This window comes from Octopus sinensis, linkage group LG5, assembly GCF_006345805.1.
Source record: "Octopus sinensis linkage group LG5, ASM634580v1, whole genome shotgun sequence".
In the NCBI taxonomy this organism is placed as follows: domain Eukaryota; kingdom Metazoa; phylum Mollusca; class Cephalopoda; order Octopoda; family Octopodidae; genus Octopus; species Octopus sinensis.
Window position 1 is genome coordinate 59687815 of NC_043001.1, and position 17823 is coordinate 59705637.

The following is a 17823-nucleotide window of genomic DNA, read 5'->3' on the forward strand; positions in this document are numbered from 1 at the left end:
GCAACAGAAAGTAACAACCACACTCTTACTCGCGCGTAGAGCGGGTCACCTTCAGCTAGTATATATATATATATATTCAATATACTTTTATTAATATTTAGTTGAACAGAGTGACTCAAGTTCTGCGAGTTTCGTGAGTTGGCACTTACCAAACTAATCTCGAGTCGAAGGCCTGTGGGTTTATATAATTGTTAACAAACTTCCCTCCGGATTGTTTTAGAACGACTTATGATAAAGTCACATGGATAATTGAAGTAGTTTCCCCGTTATGTTGTTCAATAAGCAAATACATAGACAAATAAAGAAGTAAAGAAATAAATAGAGAAAAATAGGATAGAAATCTTGTGCGTTTCATCACACACACTCACACGCAATCAGATATACACACACACATATATAAAATCAACGGAAAATCCAAACATACATATATATGCGTACACAATACACACATACATACACACATTTATGTGCGAACTTTGCGGGGTTTGTGTGTTTATGTGTCTATGTGTTTGTGTACGGGTGTATGCGTGTGTGCGAGTGTGATGACACGCACAATATTTCTTTCTTTTATTCTCTCTTTATTTCTTATACATTTATCTATGATTTGCTTATTGAACGACGTAACAGGCAAACTATTTCAATTATCCCGCGTGACACCATGAGTCGTTTCAGAACAATTGAGAGGGAGATGTACCAACAACTATATAAGCCTACATGCCTTCGACTTGTGACTAGTTCGATAAATGCCAACTCACGAATCTCTTGAACTTGAGTCCCTCTGTCACTTCTGCTAAATATTGATACACACACATACATACATTCGATCCCATACACATTCACGCATACATTCACACACACGCACCTGCGCGCACACACACATAATACATGTAATATGTGTAATATATATAATATATATTGATATATATGATATTCTCTTATTCTTTTATTGGTTTCAGTTCAAAGCTGCAGCCATAAATAAGGGAATTTGATGATGCTGCCCTCATTGACAACCACTGCACGTGATAGGTTCATCTGGGACACTCGTCAGGAAGAGATCTAGTTTTGTTTCAAAACATATCCGCTTTGTGTAGGTCCCTCAGGCTCTTTGGGAGAATATTAAAATATTAAAAAGAATATTAAAAAGCCGTGGGCCCTTGAAACCGTGGCTGTTGCAGCAACTGGTCCTGAAATGCGATGGCAGTGTTGGTATGTTTGGCACTGTGCAGTGGTGACCCATTCTGGTATTTGTGTAGTTTTTAATGCCACAATTTGGCACTATACCTTCCAGAATTTTCCAGATGTATATTACTGCATATCTCTTCCGCCTTGGTTCCAGGGTGTATAGTCTGCTTCAGCCTTTCTCAGTAGCTGAGCAGCTGCAATGTTAATTTTGCACTCCCATAGTTGGAAGCAGTAACCATCTTGTTTTCCTTCTCTCTGGTTCTCAGGATCCAGCCAGCCAGCCAGTACTGTCTACACTTTGTCGCAATCTTGGTAATGTGCACTTGGAAAGGGGTGTCATCACTCATGTCGATACCCAGGTCACGCACTGATTTAGGTTTTGGAATTGTAATCTCACCTGGGCTAGTATACCCTGGATGTTTTCCGTTTAATTTTGGGTACTGGTAGCGCTGGGCTTGGAACTTTTCAGTATTAAACTGCATATTATTGTCCCCAGCCCATCTGCAAACTGCGTCCAGTTCCTGCTGCAGGCGTACACTATCGCTAGGGTTTTGCATTTTCTGCAAGTCTTTCCTGTCATCAGCTTAGCTAGCACGGGTGGTCATCCAGGTAGCTGAGGGTATATCTGATAGGGCCACTATAAAAAGCAGTGGTCCTAAGACAGTGCCCTGTGGAACACCACTCTATTTGTATTTCCTTTGAGGTGACACCATTGACCATCACTGCCTGATTCTATCTTTCAGAATGTTATGTAACTACTCTCTAGCTATGCCAAGATCCCGCAGTTTGAAGGCATATCATAAACTGTATCAAAACCTTTTGCAAAGTCAAGGTGTATTACGTCCCCATTTGAATTGTCAAGTAACTGCTTCAACACCCAGTCATAGTGCTGTAGGAGCTGTGTCAGACAGCTCCTACCTGGTCAAAATCTATGCCGAGTATCACTCAGAAAGTCGTTTTCTTCAAGGAATGCGACTACTTTCCCTCTGACTATTAATTCCATGAATTTGCTGATGTGTTAAATCAAAGCGATAGAGCTATAATTTTTGGCACCTGACCTTCCTTTATAGATTGAGCATATTATTCTCTCCTTCAGTTTGCTTGGCAGCTTGCAATTCGGAAGAAAACTCTGGATAAGAATATGTAGTGGTTTTGCCATAGTATGTTTGCATGACTTGAGGAGGCTTGCTGGGAAGTCATCAGGATCAGCAGCTGAGTTTGCGCCCACTTCATCTATGGCTAGTATTATATCTTCTTCCCCAATGTCGATGTAATCTATCGTAACTGCCTCTCTGGTTGTAGGTGAGGCGATAAAGAAATTCACTGGTTCGTTTGCCTGTCTGTGGTAAAGAGTGAGTGGTAAAGACACTTTTGAGGTGGCCATCCAGGATTTCACTGATCTTGGCTGGGTTATCTGTGAGGGAACCGTCTTTTTGGAAGTGGGGTCCTATTTTGAAGTGTACTGAGGCCGTTTCTTTGGCATAATGAAAGAAAGTCTTTGAATTTGACTTTATGTTTTTTTAATAATCCAAACTTTCATGTCTGCTCTCCTCAATGTCCACAAGTGACGTTTTTAGGCGGGACTTTTCACTACTTTTGGGATGTTGGTTGAAGCGATTTGCAAACTTTTTCCGTCGTCCCAAAAGGATTTTCCTCTCTCTTGGAATCTCGTTCCTTTTAGTGTTGGCCTTGTACTTTGGGACATATTTTTAGCATATGGCTTGTATACTCTACTTTCATGCCGATGTATGGACAGACATTTCAGCCAGTCCCGTCTAAAGATCTTTTTTCGATCGATTTCCAGTCCACTTTGTGAAGTTCAGACTGGAGAGAATATATATAATATATATATATATATATATATATATATATGTATGTATGTATATATATATATATACATGTGTGAGTGTATGTACTTATAAAAATATATAAAGAACAGTAACACTCGTGAGAGATTAATGTTAGTGGCTGCAAGCTAAAACCGTATAGGCAAAATTAATAGACCTCTATAAAAGAATTATATATAACAAGGACGCTTTTTTTAAACTGCCTAATTTTCTGAAAATAAAGAGCCAAAACACTCCGTAGGATAAAAAATTAACACTATATTTTCACAGGCATAGTTGGATAAGTATTGCGTTTTTCCTCTGCCAAATAACAAGAAGGAACGTCAGATGAGGAGAGGAGAGGTGGGGAGTCAGATGATTTCGAATTTAGCGCCAACACACGCTTGATTCTCCTCAGCCAAGTCTACTAGTAACAAACACTTATATATCACTTCAACACTCATTTCGGAGTGTTTCCTTCTTGTTATTATGCAGAGGTAAGACGCAATCCTTATTTCACGTAGTTTTTTGTCCAACTATGCATGTAAAAATAGGGTGTTAATTTTTGCGGCTTCGTTGTATTTTGACTCCTTATTGTTAGCAAAGCTGGTGTTTTTAAAAGAAGCGTCTTTGCTGTATATAATTCTTTTATATATATCTATTTATTTTGCCTTTACAGTTTTAGCTTGCAGCCACTAAAATTAATATCTCTAATGAGTATTAATGTTCTTTATATATTTTTAAAAATCATTTGTATTCACTTATTTGGTTTTTCTCTGTGTGACTCAGGCATGAAACGAATACAGGCATTGGTTGAAGTGATATATAAGTGTTTGTTACTAGTAGATCTGGTTCAGGAGAATCAAACCTGTTTTGGCGCTAAATTCAAAATCATGACAGCAAGTTAACTGACATTGCTTCTTGCAATTTTGCAGAGGTAACATGCAATCCTTATTTTACTTAGTTTTTCACATGCATGTGAAAATATGCGGCTATTTTTTGTGGCTTTGGAGTATTTTGATTCCTAATTTTTAGCAAAGCTGGGTTTTTTTTACAATAAAGCGCCCTTGTTATATATAATTGAAATTTTAACATAGTTGAAATTTAAAGAAAAACAAAAGACGAAGACAGGTGTATGAACAACAAGTAGGTGTATTAGTTTGACGCTCGGGAATGTGAAACACTGTTTTAATTTTCGAGCCTACGCTCTTCAACAGAAATTAATGAGGAAGCAAACAGAGAGAGAATAGAAAATATGAAAAAAACTTGTGAATTTAGGGTCAAGTATGATGACTCATTAGCAAAATGTTTGAAAGAAGGTGAGATAAAAGTATTGGTGATCCCAAAATGAAGGAGCACATGCGTGTGCATGTGAGAAAGTGTGTGTATGTGTCGATAGGGGCTAGTGACTTTGACGTATGCGTGCGTGTTTGCGTCTGTAACGTGTAGCTGCTCATATAGTGGTATATGTGGTGACACTATTAAAGATTGTGTGTAGGTTTGTGGATGAAAATATTTGTGTAGGTGCGTGGTGAGGGTGCTGGGAATTAGTCAGTGCTAGTGTGTGTGGTGTGTTATGGAGTGGTGTGGTGTGATAGTGTGGTGTGGTGTGGTGTGCGGTAGGGTTGTGGGGTAGGCGTGTGAGGGTGTGGGATGGGAATGTGGCGGTAGGGGTTAGGTGTGTATATAGGCTTGCGGTGTGTGTGGGTGAGACGCGAGTGGTATCACTGAAGAGAGAAGGTGGATAGGAGTGAAAAAAGGAAGTAGGTGTCAGACGAAGGGAGGAGAGGTGGGAAGTCAGATGATGAGAGAGGGTAGCCCATGTGGTGCAAAGGAACGAAGAGAGAAGATTAATTTCTGTTCATGGCGAAGCCAGGAGTCCGGATGGCCCCTGTGCAAAGCAGTCTGAACACAAACAGGTGTTGTAGTGAATAACCGGTAGAGCGAAAATGGCGCGAGACCAGGGTGTCTACACGGTAAAACCTTAAAACCTATGAAATCAATCCTTGCAGACCGATATATTCGACTATCTTTCATTTTAGATTCATAATTCGTATATAGAAAAGGATATACGATAACCTAAAGAAGTGTTTAACATCTTATACACAAAATATGCATTGTATGAAAATGAACATTATTTTACCAGGTCAAAAATTTAAGACCATGAGAATAAAAAGTTTAAATCTGCTATAAACTATAAACGTTCTGATATTTATGTTCTAGCTTTCTCTAATAATATTAATAAACTAAAATGAAAAGCTAAAACAACGAAAAGCTAATAATAAGAAAAGCTAAAATGTTGACGGATTTTGAACGTGGCTGATTTGTAAAGCTCCAGAAGCAATGTTTTTTTTCAAAGTGTCATCTCCAGGAAAATTGGTCGCAGTAAAACTGCTATTGGGATCTCTTTGAAAGACTCTGAGGCTTATGGATCGCAAAAGTCGACAGACCGGCCAAAGAAAATTTTACCAGCGTTGAGTAGAAATATTCGACGGGAAGTTAAGTAAACCACAAGTCAATCATCAAACCAGATTATGGCACTTATGGGCGCGGAATGCAGATTAACGACAATAAGACGACATTAGATGGAGAGAGGGAGAGAGAGGGAGAGGGGGGGCTTTAAAAATCATAAAACTCTTCAGAGATGCTGGACGTTCAGGGTCGTTCACAAATGAAAGACAGTTTTATTCTCAGCTGAGGAGAAATTCAACCTTCACGCTCCTGAAGGTTTCCCACGATACTGGCAATTAAAAGCTATTCCACCGGAGACATTTTCAGTGGGATATAGTGGTGGAAGCTCTATCATGGTGTGGAATACTTTCTCGTACAAAAGAACTATGGAACTTCAGGTGGTGCAAGAGCGACAAACAACAGCTGGTTATGTTGGCATGTTGGAGCGGGCATCACTCTTGACTAAAGGCACTCGTTTTGTGTGGAGAAGACTGGATTTATCAAGAAGATAATGCTATAATCCGTAATGCTCACAGACCAAAGGATTTCTTCAGAACAAATGACGTTCATCCTTTGAATCATTCTCCATGTTCTCCTGACTATCCAGAATATTTGGGGATGGGTGTCATGAGACGTCACCGAAAATGGAATGACTTTTGAGGCTGTGGATGCCCATCACCAGATTATCTTCACTTCGTTGCGTTACATTCCACACAACCTTCTGCAAACACTTGGGTCGAGTATGCCACAGCGAACTTGTTAAGTTATTCGCAGGAATGGCAGGGCTGCTAAAATATCAGCAAAAGAGACTGATAGAATAAGTACTTGCCTTACAAAGAATAAACTTTGAGATCGATTTCTTCGACTGAAACCGTTTAAGGCGACACCCCTGCATGGCCTACAGTTTTCTGAATGAAGCAAGTAAAAAGATAAACTCACACGTGCACGCATACTAACAAGCAAGCATATGTGTGTGTGTTTATGTACATATGTATGTATATATATATATATATATATATATATATATATAGATAGATAGATAGATAGATAGATAGATGCATGAAAGTTTATACTTTGTAAGGCAAGTACTTATTCTATCAGTCTCTTTTGCTGAACCGATACTTACGGGGGACAAAAATACACAAAAACAAATGCATTGGTTGTCAAGCGATGCACGGGGGTATAAACACACACGCACATATACAATATATATATATAAATATATATATACGATGAGCTTTTACTTTCTGTGTACCAAATCTACTCATAAGGCTTTGGTTGGCTTTATAGATTCATTATTATTAAATAGAAAACGATATATACATGTGTATGGAGGCACGCACACACACACACATACACATATACACAAACTCAGAGGCGCAAAACTCTCACACACTCACACACCCACATAGTTATAGTGTTGTTTGTCCCCTTTTCGAAGACATTTGTAAACAAATCTAATTTGTTTTTTGTTTTTTATTTTTGTTTGTTTTACACCGTCTATAGTCATTGTGTAAGAGAAATACGATTTAGCCATAGTAAATTTATTTACCTTTTATTGAAATCGGCAACATGTATGAAGATATAAATCTCGTGAAGCGAATTAAACCTCCACCTTTTCGTTTCCTCTCTCCGTTTCTCCATCTGTACACAAGGTAAGCTATGAAGTTGTATATACACGTACACATGTATAACCACAGACACTCACATACACAAGCATATAAACATATGCGCATACACACATGTGGCATATTGTGAGAAATTATGAGTTTAAATGTTTTTATTATCCAATACTGGCTGGGCAATACAATTCAATTAATGCTTGTTTCTTACATTTTGGATTCGTGGGGAAAGACTTCTAAAATCCATACGATTTTTAGGTTTCTTAATTTTCGTTTATGGTTGTGGGAAAAAAGTTAATTTTGTAAAGGTTTGCCTTCTCAAGTAGTTCGTTATTGTGGAACAGAATCTATTTCTAAATGTGTTTCATGACATTCATAAAAAATATCGATGCACATATATATTAGAGAATGTGTCAATATATTTTCCGACAGAAATATAATTTGGCAAATCGGGTATGGCATCAAAGAAATGAGGTGAAATGATTAGTTTTTATTTTAAAGTGAAATGTACAAAAGGGTCGATTCTTTAATTTCCCTAAATCGTGACCATTAATAATATGTTTATAACTAGGGTGTAAACTAGTAAATAATACAAATGTACTGAGCCCAGAAATTGTTTCATTTAATTTTTTTAATTTCTTGCTTATTGTCTACATTTTTTCTTCTATCTCCCAACCGACACTCATCACCCCCTCTGCTGCTCCTCCTTCCTATGTTGATGATGTATCAATCAGCTTTAATTCAACATAATATGCTTTCTTCATCTATCTGTTTCTGGAACATATCTAAGTTTAACACGAGACAGTCAATGAGGGATAACTCTCTCATACTACTAGGATGATTTTCGCCTTAATAAATGATGTAGAGGTTTAACATATACTTTTCAAAATATAATATTCATATATACATACATGCGAAAATTTGTTGTTTTAAATAGTATACAGCACAAATTCTCTGGAAACCTGATGTTTTACATGTATTCCTTTATAAATACAAACACATTTCTCGATATGGTTTTATACAGAGGTATATGATATTTTTGATAATGTCAATATGATATTATTTATTAAATATGATAGATAGATTCAAGGTCCTTTGTTATCACACACATATCATATGTTAAGACATCGTTGAAATAATTTGTGATCGCACACACACACACACACACACACACACTCGCGCGCGCGCACATATATATGTATGCTTATGTACATAAATATATATATAAACATATACATATATATGTGTGTGTGTGTATATATATATCTGTCTATCTACCTATGTCTTTCTATCTCTCTCTCTCCATCCCTCTTGCCCTGTGTGTGTGTATGAAACGCGGATTGTTTATTCCAGGTATTATTATAATAAAGTGTCACAACACATTATTTCGAGATATCATTTCAACGGTTTGTAATATATGAACAATATACAGTTTCATCCTACAAGATATTCTTTCAATGGACTCATATAGAAGCTCAATAGAGTCAACCACGGCGAATATGCGGAACAAATAAATAAATAAGTTGAAATAAATATATTTTCTGGATATTGATTTATGCTATATACACTACTCCACAAAAGAAATCTGATGTTTTCAATTGAAAATAAAACATCATATAATATAGCAGAAAACTTATTATACTGCGTGTGGTGGACACCGGCTTCCCTTGATTCCGATTTACGTGCAATAACATTGTAAAATTATGGTGTCGAAACGCAGAACTACTCTCCAAGAAAAAGCATTTAGGAACCTTTTGTACTTCACATACTCAATTATATAACGAAGATCTAATTTCTGTCAGTGCATCACTACTTTTAGAAGTTATACAAAACATACAAGAACAAAATAACTAATAGACCACTGTTTTTCCTACAAAAATTGCATATGTAGCAAATAAAAATCACTCACTTCATAAAGGGATATTCGACAAAATAATTATGGCAGCCTTCATTAGAGCGAATCTTTGAAAATACATGCAAACTCTCTCTCCTCTCTCTCTCCTCTCTCTCTCTCTCTCTCTCTCTCTCTCACACATGCACACACCACACACACACACACACACACTCGCGCGCGCGCACATATATATGTATGCTTATGTACATAAATATATATATAAACATATACATATATATGTGTGTGTGTGTATATATATATCTGTCTATCTACCTATGTCTTTCTATCTCTCTCTCTCCATCCCTCTTGCCCTGTGTGTGTGTATGAAACGCGGATTGTTTATTCCAGGTATTATTATAATAAAGTGTCACAACACATTATTTCGAGATATCATTTCAACGGTTTGTAATATATGAACAATATACAGTTTCATCCTACAAGATATTCTTTCAATGGACTCATATAGAAGCTCAATAGAGTCAACCACGGCGAATATGCGGAACAAATAAATAAATAAGTTGAAATAAATATATTTTCTGGATATTGATTTATGCTATATACACTACTCCACAAAAGAAATCTGATGTTTTCAATTGAAAATAAAACATCATATAATATAGCAGAAAACTTATTATACTGCGTGTGGTGGACACCGGCTTCCCTTGATTCCGATTTACGTGCAATAACATTGTAAAATTATGGTGTCGAAACGCAGAACTACTCTCCAAGAAAAAGCATTTAGGAACCTTTTGTACTTCACATACTCAATTATATAACGAAGATCTAATTTCTGTCAGTGCATCACTACTTTTAGAAGTTATACAAAACATACAAGAACAAAATAACTAATAGACCACTGTTTTTCCTACAAAAATTGCATATGTAGCAAATAAAAATCACTCACTTCATAAAGGGATATTCGACAAAATAATTATGGCAGCCTTCATTAGAGCGAATCTTTGAAAATACATGCAAACTCTCTCTCTCTCTCTCTCTCTCTCTCTCTCTCTCTCTCTCTCTCTCACACACATGCACACACACACACACACACACACACACAGCCGGAAATTTTAACACAGTAACAATAGGAAAATAATTACATCGAAATCAAAATAGGATAAGTTAGTGAGATATTCCTAAATGAATGAAGACTAATATAAGGAAGACAAACACATTGCCATTACTGAAACAATAGCAATGATACTGTTAGTTAGTTCAGAAATCGGTTAAGATACGCACGTAAGAATTTACTCAATTCAAATATTTTAACTCTTATTTCTCATGGCTAATACATTGCTATGCCGCAACAGTTAATTTTTAAAAAGCTACAGCAGTATAGGTGGTAGTGCATAGATAGCATTTGGATAACGAATCCGACCAAATAGATAATATAATACAATAGCTTCTCTGACAGCTTATTTTACTGATTATACAACATAGATGCGTTTTTTTTAGATAGTGTCTACCATAGGATTTACCATACACATTTTTGCGAGCCAGCTACAGAAAAAATACGTTAATGGTAACGATGTATACAAATTAAGAAAGAACGTTTCTTATTATCTTTTAAACTTTAAACCATAAAATAACTATAGACTCTAATTTAAACACAACCGACATATTTTGTTACAATCCAATTAAAAGCTTGCATAAATAGCACTAATACTGATTCCAAACATGAGCACAAAACCGGCAATTTCGGGCGGATAATTTCATTACATCGACTCCAGTATTCAACTGGTAATTATTTTTCTGACACTGAAAGGATGAAAGGGAAACGAAAATCACATGTCTACTAAATACACTCTTTAATAAGACGGTAGGATTTGTAAGATGTCACCTGCAAGGAGCTAAATAGGGAAGAAAAATAATCTCAAATTAGGTACGAGAGAATCAAAATTTGAGAGATGATTATCTCATTGTTTATCGTTTTGTAGACTTATTGGGGAAAATGAAAATATTAAAATTAGATGACTACGTTTAGCACTTTAAAGACCACCACGTGATTAGAGCTTGTCAAAGGAAAGCAAATTCGGATATCCACATAACCAGAGCATGAAAATTCGAGTATCACAGGCACTTCATAAAAAGCCTCTTGCCAAACTAGGAATTACCTACTCTTCGTGAATAAAACCACACAATCACAAGCATTTAGTGTTTACATTAGAATTCATATTTTCCATTTTGATAACTTCCTTCATTATCCTATTCCTCTAACTCGTTTTTCTACATCACTCATCTTCCCTCTTACCCATATACTCTATGTTACTTCCCCATAGATAATGGATCTATTTTTTTCTTCATCCCTTGTGGTCTCTTATTCCGCTATTACCATTCAATGTTATGATTTTTCGAGTACGGGCAGCCATAGTATGAAACATATTATAGAGATAATAAGAATCAAGCGATGTCTGTGCCACAAAATATTTGAAGTAAAGACATGCCTTCCTTGTATCACTCACTAAACATCGTAATAATTTGCAATGCCTCGCCTCCAAGGATAATATGTATATCCTACACCATTGGACGCATGCGAAATTGCAGATGTTATGTCAAAGATTTTCTTTTACTAGAGAGGTCTAAAGAAAGAATACAGGATCCTCACTTGCTGCTCTTTGACTTGATTGAGTTTATTTCTTCTTTTATAAGTTTTGTTTTTTGTTCGTCTTGCACAGTGACAACCACCCTCATTACCAAGAAGGCTTTGTAGAGTTTCCGGTTGAGTTGCCGACGTTCAAACCATAAGACAGGCTGTACGGGGTTATATTTTACCAGTAGCACTAAGAGTACCCGACATACATACGTGCATCTAAACAGATATTCATGCACACACGCGCGCGCACACAAACACACATAAACACATACATGTATACAGTGGGGAGAGAGAGAGAGAGAGAGAGAGAGAGAGAGAGAGAGAAGGAAGGGGAGAGAGAGTTAGATGATAAATATAGTTTTCCATACTGGTAGATATATAGTTGAGTTATAAATAGGAAGACTAGATCTGGTGGGCTATTTTATGCGTATGACTATACCAGAAATGGTGTACAGGATGGAAATATTACATCTAGCATGATCAAACTGCAGTTGTCTTCAAAATTATAAACAGAAAATAAAAAAAAAAGAGAGAAAGATAGTGATACAACTAATTTCCCTGACACTCTATAAGATACAAGGACTAAAGAATTAAATTCATTGCTGTAAAGCAAAACATAATGTATTCTACATGATGAAATAAACAACAAACAATAACAGATAATTAAAATATAAGAGCGAAATTATTTTTAATGATGAACATAGTGTAGTCGGAAATGTGAATAAAACATGTAATTTACTGGTGAGAGTTGGAAGTGAAGTGGATGTATTTGTATATGAAATAAATTGGAAATCAACATAAAATTAAAAGAAAAAATATATAAGCGGAAATTTATTGCATTCAAACACTATATTTTGATGGCGGATAATTTTTAAAAGATGTATATTAAATTAGTTAATTAAACAAATATTTTAGAAATGTATTTGCTTATTAGCGAACTATTCTCTGTGTGTTTGTATGCTTATATATAAATGTATGTGTGCATATATATACATATACATATATATATATATATATATATATATAATATATATATATATATATATATTATATATAATATATATATATATATATATATACATATATATACATATATATATATACATATATATATATACATATATAAGTATATATATACATATATAAGTATATATATATATATGTGTGTGTATATATGTATATATATATATATATATATATAATATATATATATGTATATATATATATATATATTATATATATATATATACATATATAAGTATATATATATGTGTGTGTGTATATATGTATATACATATATACACACACATATATATATATACATAATATATATATATATATACATATATATACATATATTATATATATATATATATATATATATATATATACATATATACACACACATATATATATATATATATATACTTATATATGTATATATATATATATACATACATATATATATATATATATATACATATATACATATATATATATATACATATATATATATATATATATATATATATATATATATATACACACACATATATATATATATATACATACATATATATATATATATATATATATATATATATCCATACACAAACATATATATGTATATATAATGTAAGTGTATATAGATATGTGTGTGTGTGTGTCTGTCTGTATGTGTATGTATAAAGACGTCTAATATGAATATGGATATTATAAATGAAAATACCAAATTGATGTATCGGAACAAATGCCGAAGGTTGAAATATGTTACGAAATGTGTTTCCAAATTTTAAGATGACATGCAGAACTCAAGTGCCGCTAGAAATGTATGTATCATTATCTAATTAAGTAAAGGAATTAAGTAGGTTGCTCAATAGTTATATAAGTAATTAAACGAATTAAAATATTTGAATTAAGTAATTGAATTTAAGTTGAAGCTAATCAGGTAAATTCTTGAAAAGGAAAGGCTACAATGTGTCCAATTTAACGAATATGTTGTAAGCATAATAAGATAAAGTTTATTGGCGGTAACGAAACACAGAACCCAACTAAAATCATATGCACATATGCATATATACCCGTACATTCATAGACGTATTCGTACACTATGTCGTTAAGAATATATATATATATATATATATATATATATATATATATATATATATATAACATATATAGATACGTACAAGATAATAACACAGAGTGATACGTAGAATACTTGAAGTCATGGCCACGGGAAGATAACGCAGTATATGTATAATTAATTATTCTGTTTTATGTATTTTCTTTATACTTGTATATTGACACCACACAGTTGAATGTTCCATGCGGTATACATTTTTACTATTTTAATCTGGTTTCAAATCTCTCTCAAGCCACTTACACAATGTTTATATCATATAACAGCAGTACCTAATTGCATAAATTTATTTATGTATTAAACTTTGTAAATCTCATTTACTATGGAAAGATATTTGCTGGAAACAAATACGACATGCATTTATTTCAGGTCCCTCTATGATAGTATAGCCGAATTTAATGTAAGGGCACTTAAAATCAACGCAAAACACAGTATCAATTCTAATGTATATTGCATTAAGATACAAAACATTACCTTTTCATTTCCTGGTAAGAAAACTTTAGGGAAACATGTTCTCCAATCAAAGAGTACTTGTAAATGAAAAACAAAATGAAAGAATATATGAAAAAAGATGTAGAAGCTTTGGTGATCATATAGCCTAAATCAATAGCAGAAAATTATGGATAATATTGTTCCGCATAAGCATGACAGTATGGTTATGGTTGTAACGCATTTCGGTGTATGTCAGTTAAGGTAAACTTGGCATTTATCAATACCACCTGCACATAGGTTTTTCAGAGAAACAAAAATAAATCAGGACATACAAATATAGAAGCTTAAAGTTTACAGACAGACATACAGACTTACAGATATATCACGAATCATGCACGGAGTCAAATGGACAAATTGCGTACACAACGAAATACGATGACAAAGAACTTGCTCCTATACGAACTGCTTCATACGTTTACTATATTGTCAGAAACGAGCAAAATTGTCATGCTTGGAATGGCTTTGATTTCAGTTCTGTTCTGTCAATATTGATGAATTTACGCAAGAGCAAAAACAAGTTAAACACACACGCACACACTAACACTCATAAACATACACACATGATCCTCATAAAGAGTGCCGAAGAGAGTTGTTAAATACCATTACCACACCCCACCAAAAAAAAAAATCTGTCGAACGGACGAATGAAACAAACATTTTTCAATGACTAGCTAACAAATGACCAGGAACATAAAACTATTCGTGATCATGAAAGGGCACAAATTGCCTGAGAATGATGAACCTTTATTTTTTGTCAGTACACTTGTCTAGAAGAAGATTTCTCAGTTTCATTATGTTTGCCGTAAGCAAATCCGCGCGTGCGCGTGTATGGTAGTAGATCACCAGGTGGAATGATGTTCTATCCGAGTAATGATTGCAGTTCTCTGTTCGCTGTAGCCACTAAAAACATTTCTATAAAGCAACGTCTGTAAAAGAAAGTGACGAAATCCATTTGCCGACGTAACAATGTAGATGTTGTATCTTTCTTTAATGTTTACTTGCATTGCTAGAAATCGCAGTTTATTATATTACTAAGTAACATTTAACATTTCATTTAGACTTAAAGTAATTATTGTTTTTCTAAATCACTGAACTCCAATGACTGCATTTATATGTTATCCTTAGTAACCGCAACAGCAATATTGTCACGAATGGAAGGCCTTTCATGAAGAGGCTGCTTGATCTACTTCCAACCTCTCTTTGACTGCGCGGTCTCATATACACTCCCGCAAGCATATAATTTCCCATATACGTGCGTGTAAATAGGCACTAAATAAGCCACAGTTTTGTAAGAAAGGACATATGTAATCCATCACGCACTAGATATCATGATGGTTTCATCTGAAAGAACTTTCACCAAATACCTGCTCAATAATAGAAGCTAACCTGCGGTTTCATAAGAATTAAACAACACCAACAGCTAAACAACATGAACCAGTATTGTATGCGTATAAAATTAAAATTGTTTCCCTTTTTATTTGATTCATTTTACTGCAGAAGTGTGAATCCAAATGATTAACCAACTGATAGGATAGTCACTGCTGGATTACATTTTGTAAAGAACCAGGTTGATCATAGCTATATAGAATCTGAACGTCAGTTTTTGGCTGTTTTCAATTATTTGTTCTTTGAGTATATTTTGAAAAATACGAAAATTCTCAAGAACCCGTTTATATCTACGCGTTTCTTTGACAAAATCATGCAAACGATACATGTAAAACAGCTGTTTCAGTCTCACGATGTTCATTTGATGTCTGGCATCTCTTTGGATAACAAAGACAAAGAAAATGTACAAACTACAAACATAAAGTAAGTTCTTGTGTGCTTGTTTTTTTCTTTTCCTTTTTCTTAATTTACCTTCACTTCGAGAGGAAGTAAACAACACCAAGTGATAATTAAGACCGACTCTGCTTAACATCATCTAGTTCAATCAACAATTTTCCGGAATTAACAAGCCATTAAGGAAAATATATTTTACCCGGAAATAAGAGGACATATGAAACGCGTGGCTCTAGCTCTATGAGAAAGCCTCCAATCATATAAAAGTAGAATGTTATATCATTTAAACAGATATCTTGAAAAGTTATGAGGCATTCTCTGATGAATTTGTAACTATAAATAGACACTTTTCTAAATATATTGTGACTGTCGCAATGAAATTAACAACAAATGAAAAACATCGAAAATAGAGCGGAAAACAAAAAAGCAATCAATATTTTCTTGTCTCAAAAAATGATACGATTAAAAGAAAAAAATATTAATCGCTATTATTCCAGGAAAAGCTAAAGGTCAGTAACTAAGAGATTGGCGAAGAGTGGAAGAACATGATTGACCAACATTCTGGAAAATTTTGAAAACAACGATATAGTAGAAATAAATCAAAACTAATGCTAAATTAATAAAAACATAAACAAAGAACAGTATTTACTTAAGATCTCCTACACTAATAACATTTACAAGTACTTCAACAGACGGAATATTAAAACCAAATGCCTTTTGAGAGAAGTTAATATAATAAACACTGCTACATCAAGAACAACAAAAATATGACTAGAATACATGATAAATAGGACTTCTATTCAGCTAAAAGTAATGCAAAAGTTAAAAAAGAAATGTCTAAAGTAAATACCTTGAAGATAGTATGATGTGGTCGGTAAAACTTGATTGGTATATGTTTGTGTGCAGTAACGTGAGTAGTGACGATAAATCAATGGCATTGATAACAACCTCGTACCCGCATTTATAACTTGTATTTATGTATGGAGATTAAGTCAGAAGAATAGATGGACTTTTACTAGTGAGTGAATTGTTTCACCGTGAGATTAGAGTCAGTTTGAGAATGTCCACACAATCTTCATGGTAAATAAATACTATCGATTTCTGGAAAATATTCAGACGGGTCAAAATTATATAACCAACATGTCAGGGTAATATAAAAGTTATCTATTTTCATATTAATGCTTAGGCGTATGTACAAATTTGTTCAACCATGTATGCGTCTATGAATTCTTTATTTACTATTGCTATAGTTTTCGTCTCTTTTACGCATTGCATTATCTATATTTTTCTCTGATCTCTGTTTCTTTCCTTTGTGGCAGTGAATTCTATGTTTTCTTTGAATTGTGACCCTATTTACATTTTTCATTAGAGACCTCTGAGGTGTGTATACATATTATGTGTTTAACACATCCAGTCTTATTAAAGTATGTTGCATACCGTTGTTACATACTGCTCGTTTAAGAAAATGTAGTGATACATTCAATTATCTATATTACTTGGAAAAGTATACGCTGTGGTATCTATAGATGTCTGAATCAAGTATTACGATGATTGCAAACAGAAGAGCCACAACACTTACAAACATAAAAAGACATTTTTCTAAAAAGCAATAATCTGCAACCGTTACGGAGAATGTTAAATAAGTAAAAGAATCTACCAACATGAAATATTTTTTCCTGTCGTGTTGAATAAAGACAGAACAAACCAATGTGTCACTTCATAAATTCCATTCAACTTCAAATATGTTAATGTAAAACTTTTAACATATTTTCTATTTTACTTTTTTACTGTTATCTTCTTTTACAAGTTATCTTCATTTATGCTGTGCATTGTATGGTAAA

At 34.0% G+C, this 17823-nt stretch overlaps 1 long non-coding RNA gene across 1 annotated transcript; it reads right to left on the reverse strand.

Moving 5' to 3' along the window:
* Positions 1 to 248: 248 nt before the first annotated feature.
* LOC118763505 lies at positions 249 to 6853 on the reverse strand. Its single transcript, XR_004999265.1, has 3 exons — positions 6805 to 6853; positions 3230 to 3232; positions 249 to 363 (listed from the first exon to the last, which is right to left on the reverse strand). It is a non-coding gene; the product is annotated as an uncharacterized LOC118763505 (long non-coding RNA).
* Positions 6854 to 17823: the final 10970 nt, after the last annotated feature.